Source organism: Lolium perenne, chromosome 6 (genome assembly GCF_019359855.2).
Source record: "Lolium perenne isolate Kyuss_39 chromosome 6, Kyuss_2.0, whole genome shotgun sequence".
NCBI classification, from domain to species: Eukaryota; Viridiplantae; Streptophyta; class Magnoliopsida; order Poales; family Poaceae; genus Lolium; species Lolium perenne.
Window position 1 is genome coordinate 22,076,353 of NC_067249.2, and position 12,846 is coordinate 22,089,198.

Below are 12,846 nucleotides of genomic sequence, written 5' to 3' on the forward strand. Positions count from 1 at the left end.
CGGTAATGGCACATGCTGCTTTGCTTGCTATTCATGCTGTGCTTGCTTCTCTGCTGCTCCTAGCATGCTCTGTACTTGCCATGCTCTACTGTGCTTGCTCAACAGCTATCTATGCCATGCTATGCTTGGTTATGACTTGCTTGTGCTTACTGGTATGTCATGCTTGCTTGTCTAGGTGTACTTGTGATGCATCTATGTCACTTGTGTGTGTGCCAGTGGTGCCTGTGATATGCTTCAGTGCTTCCTATGCAAGCCAATGATCCATTGGATCATTACTTGCTTGTTGGCTAACCTCTCTGTGTAACTTGGCTTGCTATAATTGATCCATTTGATCAATTCAATTATCAGTGATAGCTAACTGGTTAATACTGTGACTAAATGATTCACTTATCTTGTGATGCTGATGCTCAAGCATCACTATGATGTTGCTTACTTGTGCTGTTGCCCATCTTAGCTATCTAGACTTGCTCTAGTGGCTATGGATTAAACTATGTTGCTTAACAGTATGCTACTGTCAATGCTTAGCATGGATCTGTGATAAATTCATGCTTGTATTACTTAAATTATGATGAACTGCTTATGCAGTGATGATTGAATTACTTGCTTGTGTCTGAATTTGCTATTCATGATTCTTTTACAAGCAATTAAAGTCTGAATCCATTTCTGGATAGTGATGCTTTGGATTGGCTTGGCCTAGGAATGGTTCTAAGTGTGCTGTGACCTCAGTAGCCTTGCTACTGACTGGTTGCTCACATGGTTGGTTGGATCTTGTTGGCTACTCATCTTTGCTTGCATATTTGGGGATCATAATAAATATGAATGCCAATATGCTTGCCTGTGAAGAAATCTAGGGTTTCTGATGGTTGTATGCTTAGGATTTACTGTGTAGTCTTAGCTGCTAATCTTTGCCATCTACTGGTGCTATCTATGCATCTAATCTGGCTAGTGTGTGCATATGTGCATATGTGCTAGTTTCTGTGTATAAGATCTGTACCTAGATGCTTTTTATTTTAGTGGCTTTTGACTGGCAGTAATCCTTGGTGAAAACCAAGTGATGATCTACCCATATGAGCATCTGCTCATCCCATGCTTATTTCATGTATATGTGATGGATCAGATCCATTGGATCTGTCCAGGTATTTGGTATACCTTGTTCCAGCTCCTAGAAAGAAATGTTTTGTTGATGCAGACTTGGGTTTGTGTCACAGCCCTTCACCTCCAGGTCTTGGATGATCTTCTCAGGTCACCATGATTTCTGGTGGTTGAGTGGTTGTGTGTGTTGGTTCTGTTCTTGAGTAAGAACTGGATGAACTGTGCTTGTTCTTGCTTCACCCTTACCTGGTGAATCCTTATCTGGTCGACTGGTTACTATTTCTAGGGTTTGTGCCCCTTTTATATGATCTCTACTTCTGTTCTTGCAATGACACACAAGCCTGGCTTGCTTTGGTGACTAAGCTGATGCATGGCCTTGTTGTGGCTTGCCCAGCACACATGAGCTGTGTGCTCTCATATGCTGAAACTTGAGCCCCTGGTGGTGCTCAGGTTTGGTCTGCTGCTGCCCTTATCTTGTGCTGTCCCTGATTTTGGACAAGCACAAGTGTGCATGACACTTGGTTCTGTCCAAACTGAATTCTTTGGCTAACACTAACATTCTGGCTAGTGTTGGTGTTTTATTTTGCAGGTTTTTGAAGATGAACATGACCAGAAGATATTCTCCAAGTCATTTAGTCTAGGTTTTAGTTTAGGAACAATATTGTAATCTTAATTTTCCTTTCTGTTTATTATTCATCAATTCTTGTATCAAGAATATTGTAAAGACAATGTAATCTGTGTTGTGATATCAATAAAGCTCAAATTTTACTTATGAGCTTTTGATTTGTATAATGTTTATATTCTGGAATAAAGGTTGTATTTATTATTCACTTTGAAATTCAAAGTTATTTGAATTCATAAATTGTGTTTAAATTATGAATTCCATATTTATATTGTTCAATGCTTATTGTTAAATGTATTAACACTTGTCAAATGAAATCAATTCCCCAATCCAACAAGATACAAAAGAGATCATGTCAAAATTTCCCTAACTCACATTGCCTAACCCTAAGTGCAAAATGAGAGAGAACCTCGATCCCTCTTAGGTTTAGTTGCAATAAGGCGCGAAAATTTCCCCCGTTTTGCGATGAAATGCACATCCCATTTCTAAATCTACCCTTCGTTGTTCCTATGTTCTGGGTTATTACAGGGGGGAAGCTGGCCCATTGGTGTTGGCTGAAGGCGCTTACTGTGTTGGACAACCGGTGGAGTTGGGGAACAGCGGAACTTGCCTACCTCTACCGGCAGGTGATGACTTGTTCTATGTACTATTTTCCTATAGTAGTGTGCTAGACAAAGTAGTAACCAAATGTCTTATGTACGCAGTTGGACGAAGCTTGTCGCAGGACTGGGAGCAGCGGTATTGGTGGATGCTTGCTCCTACTTTCCGTATGGAGCTGGGACCGCATATCAGTTGGGCGGCCTAGGATACTCGCCGAGAGGCATTGGCCTCATCACCCGGACAACCCTGATCGGGAGCCGACTTGGGCATACCTTTGGGACAATGTCTCGGAGATGACGAGCGATCCAAAGATCATGTACATGCAGTACACTGCGGAGTTGGACACTCTTACCGCTGAGCAATCCTAGTTTTCATTGATTCTACTGGCATGTTGTAAATTCTAGTTTTCATTGATTCTACTGGCATGTTGTAAATTCTGAAATATTTGTATGCTGCAGGTGGAATGGGAGCCATATGGTTCCTACTACCGTATTGGCGCGGGGATGCCTGACCTCAACCACAAGTGCACGGAGGAGGCGCTGTTCTGGCGTATGCGCTGCCCACTCATATGCATGTGGCTTGTTGAAAACCACCAGCCGCACAGAGTGATGAGACAGTTTGGGCTGTATCAGGAGTGCCCACCTCAGTGGCAAGACACGGACAAGGCGCTTGATACGTCTCCGACGTATCGATAATTTCTTATGTTCCATGCCACATTATTGATGATATCTACATGTTTTATACACATTATATGTCGTATTTATGCATTTTCCGGCACTAACCTATTAACAAGATGCCGAAGAGCCAGTTGTTGTTTTCTGCTGTTTTTGGTTTCAGAAATCCTAGTAAGGAAATATTCTCGGAATTGGACGAAATCAACGCCCAGGGTCCTATTTTTGCACGAAGCTTCCAGAAGACCGAGGGATAGACGAAGTGGGGCCACGAGGTGGCCAGACACCAGGGCGGCGCGGCACATGCCCTGGCCGCGCCGGCCTGTGGTGTGGGCCCCTCGTGACGCCCCTTTACCTGCCCTTCCGCCTACAAATAGCCTTCGTCGTGAAACCCCCAGTACCGAGAGCCACGATACGGAAAACCTTCCAGAGACGCCGCCGCCGCCAATCCCATCTCGGGGGATTCAGGAGATCGCCTCCGGCACCCTGCCGGAGAGGGGAATCATCTCCCGGAGGACTCTTCACCGCCATGGTCGCCTCCGGAGTGATGAGTGAGTAGTTCACCCCTGGACTATGGGTCCATAGCAGTAGCTAGATGGTTGTCTTCTCCTCATGTGCTTCATTGTCGGATCTTGTGAGCTGCCTAACATGATCAAGATCATCTATCTGTAATACTATATGTTGTGTTTGTCGGGATCCGATGGATAGAGAATACTATGTTATGTTGATTATCAATCTATTACCTATGTGTTGTTTATGATCTTGCATGCTCTCCGTTATTAGTAGAGGCTCTGGCCAAGTTTTTGCTCTTAACTCCAAGAGGGAGTATTTATGCTCGATAGTGGGTTCATGCCTCCATTAAATCTGGGACAAGGATGTAAAGTTCTAAGGTTGTGGATGTGCTGTTGCCACTAGGGATAAAACATTGATGCTATGTCTAAGGATGTAGTTATTGATTACATTACGCACCATACTTAATGCAATTGTCTGTTGTTTATAACTTAATACTGGAAGGGATTCGGATGATAACCTGAAGGTGGACTTTTTAGGCATAGATGCATGCTGGATAGCGGTCTATGTACTTTGTCGTAATACCCAATTAAATCTCACTATACTCATCATATCATGTATGTGCATGGTCATGCCCTCTCTATTTGTCAGTTGCCTGACTGTAATTTGTTCACCCAACATGCTATTTATCTTATGGGAGAGACACCTCTAGTGAACTGTGGACCCCGGTCCATTCTTTTACATTGAATACAATCTACTGCAATACTTGTTCTACTGTTTTCTGCAAACAATCATCATCCACACTATACATCTAATCCTTTGTTACAGCAAGCCGGTGAGATTGACAACCTCACTGTTTCGTTGGGGCAAAGTACTTTGGTTGTGTTGTGCAGGTTCCACGTTGGCGCCGGAATCCCTGGTGTTGCGCCGCACTACATCCCGCCGCCATCAACCTTCAACGTGCTTCTTGGCTCCTCCTGGTTCGATAAACCTTGGTTTCTTTCCGAGGGAAAACTTGCCGCTGTACGCATCACACCTTCCTCTTGGGGTTCCCAACGGACGCGTGCTGTACGCGTATCAAGCACTTTTTCTGGCGCCGTTGCCGGGGAGATCAAGACACGCTGCAAGGGGAGTCTCCACAATCCAATCTCTTTACTTTGTTTTTGTCTTGCTTTATTTTATTTACTACTTTGTTTGCTGCATTATATCAAAACACAAAAAAATTAGTTGCTAGCTTTACTTTATTTACTGTCTTGCACTCTATATCAAAAACACAAAAAAATTAGTTTCTTGCATTTACTTTATCTAGTTTGCTTTATTTACTACTGCTAAAATGGCCACTCCTGAAAATACTAAGTTGTGTGACTTCACAACCACAAATAATAATGATTTCTTATGCACACCTATTGCTCCACCTGCTACTACAGCAGAATTCTTTGAAATTAAACCTGCTTTACTAAATCTTGTTATGAGAGAGCAATTTTCTGGTGTTAGTTCTGATGATGCTGCTGCCCATCTCAATAATTTTGTTGAATTGTGTGAAATGCAAAAGTATAAAGATGTAGATGGTGACATTATAAAATTAAAATTGTTCCCTTTCTCATTAAGAGGAAGAGCTAAAGATTGGTTGCTATCTCTGCCTAAGAATAGTATTGATTCATGGACTAAATGCAAGGATGCTTTTATTGGTAGATATTATCCCCGTGCTAAAATTATATCTTTGAGAAGTAGCATAATGAATTTTAAACAATTGGATAATGAGCATGTTGCACAAGCTTGGGAAAGAATGAAATCTTTGGTTAAAAATTGCCCAACCCATGGACTGATTACTTGGATGATCATCCAAACCTTTTATGCAGGACTGAACTTCTCTTCGCGGAACCTATTGGATTCAGCTGCTGGAGGTACCTTTATGTCCACCACTCTTGGTGAAGCAACAAAGCTTCTTGATAATATGATGATTAATTACTCTGAATGGCACACGGAAAGAGCTCCACAAGGTAAGAAGGTAAATTCTGTCGAAGAAACCTCTTCCTTGAGTGATAAGATTGATGCTATTATGTCTATGCTTGTGAATGACAGGACTAATGTAGATCCTAATAATGTTCCGTTAGCTTCATTGGTTGCCCAAGAAGAACATGTTGATGTAAACTACATTAAAAATAATAATTTCAACAACAATGCTTATCGGAACAATTCTAGTAATAACTATAGGCCATATCCTTACAATAATGGTAACAGTTATGGTAATTCTTTGGAAATTCTTACAACAATAATAGGAACACACCCCCTGGACTTGAAGCTATGCTTAAAGAATTTATTAGTACACAAACTGCTTTTAACAAATCTGTTGAGGAAAAGCTCAATAAAATTGATATTCTCGCTTCTAAGGTTGATAGACTTGCCTCTGATGTTGATCTTTTGAAATCGAAAGTTATGCCTAATAAGGATATTGAAAATAAAATTGTTACTACAGCAAATGCCATGCAAGTTAGAATTAATGAGAATATAAGATTGATGGCCGAATTGCATGCTAGGTGGGAAAGAGAAGAAAATGAAAAACTAGCTAAAGAGCATTATGTAGCCAAAGTTTGGACTATTACCACCACTAGCAATGCTAATGCTCCACATGTTGCTGCACCTCCTACTATGAATGGTAAAATAATTGGTGTTGGCAATGTTTCTACTCCTAATGCAAAGCCTGCAAAACTGCAAAAAACTGCTAAAACTGCTGAAACTGCCTGTGATAAAACTGCTGAATTTTTTTCCAACATTGGGGATGATGATCCCATTGCTTTAGATTATAATGGTTTGGATTTTGATGATTGCCACATCTCTGAAGTTATAAAGTTCTTGCAAAAACTTGCTAAGAGTCCTAATGCTAGTGCTATAAACTTGGCTTTCACAAAACATATTACAAATGCTCTCATAAAAGCTAGAGAAGAGAAACTAGAACGTGAAGCTTCTATTCCTAGGAAGCTAGAAGATGGTTGGGAGCCCATCATTAAGATGAAGGTCAATGACTTTGATTGTAATGCTTTATGTGATCTTGGTGCAAGTATTTCCGTTATGCCTAAGAAGATTTATAATATGCTTGACTTGCCACCATTAAAGAATTGTTATTTGGATGTTAATCTTGTTGATAATGCTATAAAGAAACCTTTGGGGAGAGTTGATAATGTTCGCATTACCGTTAACAACAACCTTGTCCCCGTTGATTTTGTTGTCTTGGATATTGAATGCAATGCATCTTGTCCCATTATATTGGGAAGAACTTTTCTTCGAACTGTTGGAGCTATCATTGATATGAAGGAAGGTAATATTAAATATCAATTTCCTCTCAAGAAAGGTATGTAACACTTCCCTAGAAAGAGAATGAAGTTACCTTTTGATTCTATTATTAGAACAAATTATGATGTTGATACTTCGTCTCTTGATAATACTTGATACACACTTTCTGCGCCTAGCTGAAAGGCGTTAAAGAAAAGCGCTTATGAGAGACAACCCATGTTTTTACTACAGAACTTTTATTTTATATTTGAGTCTTGGAAGTTGTTTACTACTGTAGCAACCTCTCCTTATCTTAGTTTTATGCATTGTTGTGCCAAGTAAAGTCTTTGATAGTAAGGTTCATACTAGATTTGGATTACTGCGCAGAAACAGATTTCTTTGCTGTCACGAATTTCGACCTGCCTCTCTGTAGGTAGCTCAGAAAAATATGCCAATTTACGTGCGTGATCCTCAGATATGTACGCAACTTTCATTCAATTTTGGCATTTTCATTTGAGCAAGTCTGGTGCCATTTTAAAATTCGTCTTTACGAACTGTTCTATTTTGACAGATTCTGCCTTTTATTTCGCATTGCCTCTTTTGCTATGTTGGATGAATTTCTTTGATCCATTAATGTCCAGTAGCTTTATGCAATGTCCAGAAGTGTTAAGAATGATAATGTCACCTCTGAACATATAAATTTTTATTGTGCACTAACCCTCTAATGAGTTGTTTCGAGTTTGGTGTGGAGGAAGTTTTCAAGGATCAAGAGAGGGAAATGATGCAATATGATCAAGGAGAGTGAAAGCTCTAAGCTTGGGGATGCCCCGGTGGTTCACCCCTGCATATTTTAAGAAGACTCAAGCGTCTAAGCTTAGGGATGCCCAAGACATCCCCTTCTTCATCGACAACATTATCAGGTTCCTCCCCTGAAACTATATTTTTATTCCATCACATCTTATGTACTTTGCTTGGAGCGTCGGTTTGTTTTTGTTTTTGTTTTTGTTTGAATAAATGGATCCTAGCATTCATTGTGTGGGAGAGAGACACGCTCCGCTGTTGCATATGGACAAATATGTCCTTAGGCTTTACTCATAGTATTCATGGCGAAGGTTGAATCTTCTTCGTTAAATTGTTATATGGTTTGAATCGGGAAATGCTACATGTAGTAATTCTAAAATGTCTTGAATAATTTGATACTTGGCAATTGTTGTGCTCATGTTTAAGCTCTTGCATCATATACTTTGCACCCATTAATGAAGAAATACATAGAGCTTGCTAACATTTGGTTTGCATATTTGGTCTCTCTAAAGTCTAGATAATTTCTAGTATTGAGTTTTGAACAACAAGGAAGACGGTGTAGAGTCTTATAATGTTTACAATATGTCTTTTATGTGAGTTTTGCTGCACCGGTTCATCCTTGTGTTTGTTTCAAATAACCTTGCTAGCCTAAACCTTGTATCGAGAGGGAATACTTCTCATGCATCCAAAATCCTTGAGCCAACCACTATGCCATTTGTGTCCACCATACCTACCTACTACATGGTATTTCTCCGCCATTCCAAAGTAAATTGCTTGAGTGCTACCTTTAAAATTTCCATCATTCGCCTTTGCAATATATAGCTCATGGGACAAAATAGCCTTAAAAACTATTGTGGTATTGAATATGTACTTATGCACTTTATCTCCTATTAAGTTGCTTGTTGTGCGATAACCATGTTCCTGGGGACGCCATCAACTACTCTTTGTTGAATATCATGTGAGTTGCTATGCATGTCCGTCTTGTCTGAAGTAAGGGAGATTTACCACTAATTAAATGGTTAGAGCATGCATATTGTTAGAGAAGAACATTGGGCCGCTAACTAAAGCCATGAATCATGGTGGAAGTTTCAGTTTTGGACATATATCCTCAATCTCATATGAGAACATTAATTGTTGCTACATGCTTATGCATTAAAGAGGAGTCCATTATCTGTTGTCTATGTTGTCCCGGTATGGATGTCTAAGTTGAGAATAATCAAAAGCGAGAAATCCAAATGCGAGCTTTCTCCTTAGACCTTTGTACATGTGGCATAGAGGTACCCCTTTGTGACACTTGGTTAAAACATGTGTATTGCAATGATAATCCTGGTAATCCGAGCTAATTAGGACAAGGTGCAGGAACTATTAGTATACTATGCATGAGGCTTGCAACTTGTAAGATATAATTTACATGATACATATGCTTTATTACTACCGTTGACAAAATTGTTTCATGTTTTCAAAACCAAAGCTCTAGCACAAATATAGCAATCGATGCTTTCCTCTTTGAAGGACCATTCTTTTACTTTTATGTTGAGTCAGTTCACCTATTTCTCTCCACCTCAAGAAGCAAACACTTGTGTGAACTGTGCATTGATTCCTACATACTTGCATATTGCACTTGTTATATTACTTTACATTGACAATGTCCATGAGATATACATGTTACAAGTTGAAAGCAACCGCTGAAACTTAATCTTCCTTTGTGTTGCTTCAATACCTTTACTTTGATTTATTGCTTTATGAGTTAACTCTTATGCAAGACTTATTGATGCTTGTCTTGAAGTACTATTCATGAAAAGTCTTTGCTTTATGATTCAGTTGTTTACTCATGTCATTACCATTGTTTTGATCGCTGCATTCATTACATATGCTTACAATAGTATGATCAAGGTTATGATGGCATGTCACTCCAGAAATTATCTTTGTTATCGTTTACCTGCTCGGGACGAGCAGGAACTAAGCTTGGGGATGCTGATACGTCCCCGACGTATCGATAATTTCTTATGTTCCATGCCACATTACTGATGATATCTACATGTTTTATACACATTATATGTCGTATTTATGCATTTTCCGGCACTAACCTATTAACAAGATGCCGAAGAGCCAGTTGCTGTTTTCTGCTGTTTTTGGTTTCAGAAATCCTAGTAAGGAAATATTCTCGGAATTGGACGAAATCAACACCCAGGGTCCTATTTTTGCACGAAGCTTCCAGAAGATCGAGGGATAGACGAAGTGGGGCCACGAGGTGGCCAGACACCAGGGCGGCGCGGCCCAGGCCCTGGCCGCGCCGGCCTGTGGTGTGGGCCCCTCGTGACGCCCCTTTACCTGCCCTTTCGTCTACAAATAGCCTTCGTCGCGAAACCCCCAGTACCGAGAGCCACGATACGGAAAACCTTCCAGAGATGCCGCCGCCACCAATCCCATCTCGGGGGATTCAGGAGATCGCCTCCGGCACCCTGCCGGAGAGGGGAATCATCTCCCGGAGGACTCTTCACCGCCATGGTCGCCTCCGGAGTGATGAGTGAGTAGTTCACCCCTGGACTATGGGTCCATAGCAGTAGCTAGATGGTTGTCTTCTCCTCATGTGCTTCATTGTCGGATCTTGTGAGCTGCCTAACATGATCAAGATCATCTATCTGTAATACTATATGTTGTGTTTGTCGGGATCCGATGGATAGAGAATACTATGTTATGTTGATTATCAATCTATTACCTATGTGTTGTTTATGATCTTGCATGCTCTCCGTTATTAGTAGAGGCTCTGGCCAAGTTTTTGCTCTTAACTCCAAGAGGGAGTATTTATGCTCGATAGTGGGTTCATGCCTCCATTAAATCTGGGACAGTGACAGAAAGTTCTAAGGTTGTGGATGTGCTGTTGCCACTAGGGATAAAACATTGATGCTATGTCTAAGGATGTAGTTATTGATTACATTACGCACCATACTTAATGCAATTGTCTGTTGTTTACAACTTAATACTGGAAGGGGTTCGGATGATAACCTGAAGGTGGACTTTTTAGGCATAGATGCATGCTGGATAGCGGTCTATGTACTTTGTCGTAATGCCCAATTAAATCTCACTATACTCATCATATCATGTATGTGCATGGTCATGCCCTCTTTATTTGTCAATTGCCTGACTGTAATTTGTTCACCCAACATGCTATTTATCTTATGGGAGAGAAACCTCTAGTGAACTGTGGATCCCGGTCCATTCTTTTACATTGAATACAATCTACTGCAATACTTGTTCTACTGTTTTCTGCAAACAAACATCATCCACACTATACATCTAATCCTTTGTTACAGCAAGCCGGTGAGATTGACAACCTCACTGTTTCGTTGGGGCAAAGTACTTTGGTTGTGTTGTGCAGGTTCCACGTTGGCGCCGGAATCCCTGGTGTTGCGCCGCACTACATCCCACCGCCATCAACCTTCAACGTGCTTCTTGGCTCCTCCTGGTTCTATAAACCTTGGTTTCTTTCTGAGGGAAAACTTGCCGCTGTACGCATCACACCTTCCTCTTGGGGTTCCCAACGGACGCGTGCTGTACGCGTATCAGCGCTTCATAGGTAAACTTCTGGAATCATGCGATGGAAGATTCTTGATACAAGAGGTAGAATCTAACTTCTTGATTCTTGCAGGCTTGATAGGCAGCGGCCGAGGAAGATCACAAATTGGCCAGTCCACCATAGCGGCCACATCGCAGCGTTCCAACACTGTTTGGAAGCGACACGGACTGCTGGCCCTGTGGAGATTGTGCCTCACAACTTGGCCGCTTTCAACAACTACCTGCAGTGGTTCCATGAAAACACGCGTATCGAGTTAGTGAAGCACGCGTATGCTGACTACATCTTGGACGACCCCATCGAGTTCGATGAGGTTGTGCAAAGCCAGCACGACACCTATGCTCGCAGAGGGAGATCGACTTCTATTGCTTCCGAGCTGAACTTCGTGGTAATGGATTCTCTCATTAACTAGTACATCATCTAGATTGCCATGTGCTCGCTTAAATTGTGTATGCTATATTTGTCACAGCGGTCGTGAGATCCAAAAAACAGCTGAGGAGTGCGAGGTTATGTGGGACCAGAGCGGGAGAGATGAAAAGCCTGTCGGACCGTTGCGGAATTTCATTAAGGTATGATCACCAACTTTGAATGTACGCTATTATGTTCTGGTGGCTTTGTAACCATGAGTTCTGCACGAAAGATGCGGCGGTTAGCCAACTTGCTAGGTTGCCGCGAACGCGAAATTCCGCAATCCTCCTCTTCTCCAGAGCGGGAGGTATGGACTATTTTGTTGCTATCAAACATGTTCTTACTAATTTCAACTTTTGTAATCTCATTTGTTCTTGTTTGTGAAGATTCCTGACGACGAGGAAATTCTGAGTCAAAGCATACCTCCAAAGCATACCTCCAAGCAAGCCCCACGGTCTGCTTACCAGTTGAAGCCAAGGGGCAATGCTCCAAACCGGTACACTCCGGAAGATTATGTCAACCGAGGAAAGAAGGTTGTCACTGAGGAGGATGAGGCGCCGCCGCGGAGATCAGGTTTGAGGAGGATGAGGAATGACGAGCCCTTATCTTCAGAGGAGGATGAGCGGGAGGAGCAGCAGGAGCAACAGCAACAAGAACCACGGCAGCGGACGAAGAGGATGGCCGTCCGGAAGCAGCCCGTGAGGACGACACATCGAGGACGACAGTAGGATGTGCTCCGTGTTGTTGTGAACTATATCTTCATAAGTATCGAGTTGTGAACCCTATGTCATTTCGAACCATCTTTGTAATGCTACTTGTTGTTTGAATCTACTTGCTACGATGTGAGCTATGAAGTGTTATATGTGTATGTTCTGAAATTGCTACTTGTTGTGTCCATTGTTGTACTCAAAACTGTTGGAGTTTGGTAGGATTTTTCAGGTTTTTAACACAAGTCAATGTGTGGCGCCACTGTGAAGGGCGCCACACTGCACTGTGTGGCGCCCGCGGCATCGGCGCCACACATGCCAACCTATATCAACTATTGGGTCGAAAACATCGAGGGGCTCCGGACGATAAGTCCTTAGCCGTTTTGGCGAGGCTCTTTGTGTGGCGCCCGTGGCATCGGCGCCACACATGCTACTGTGGCGCCCGTGGCATCGGCGCCGCGCATAGAGCCTCACCAAAACGGCTAAGTCCCAGACGAATTGTCTCACAGTATGTTTTGGGCAATTGTAAGGACATGTGTGGCGCCGATGGGAGGGGCGCCACACATGCTGCCACGTCGGATGGGCGCACCA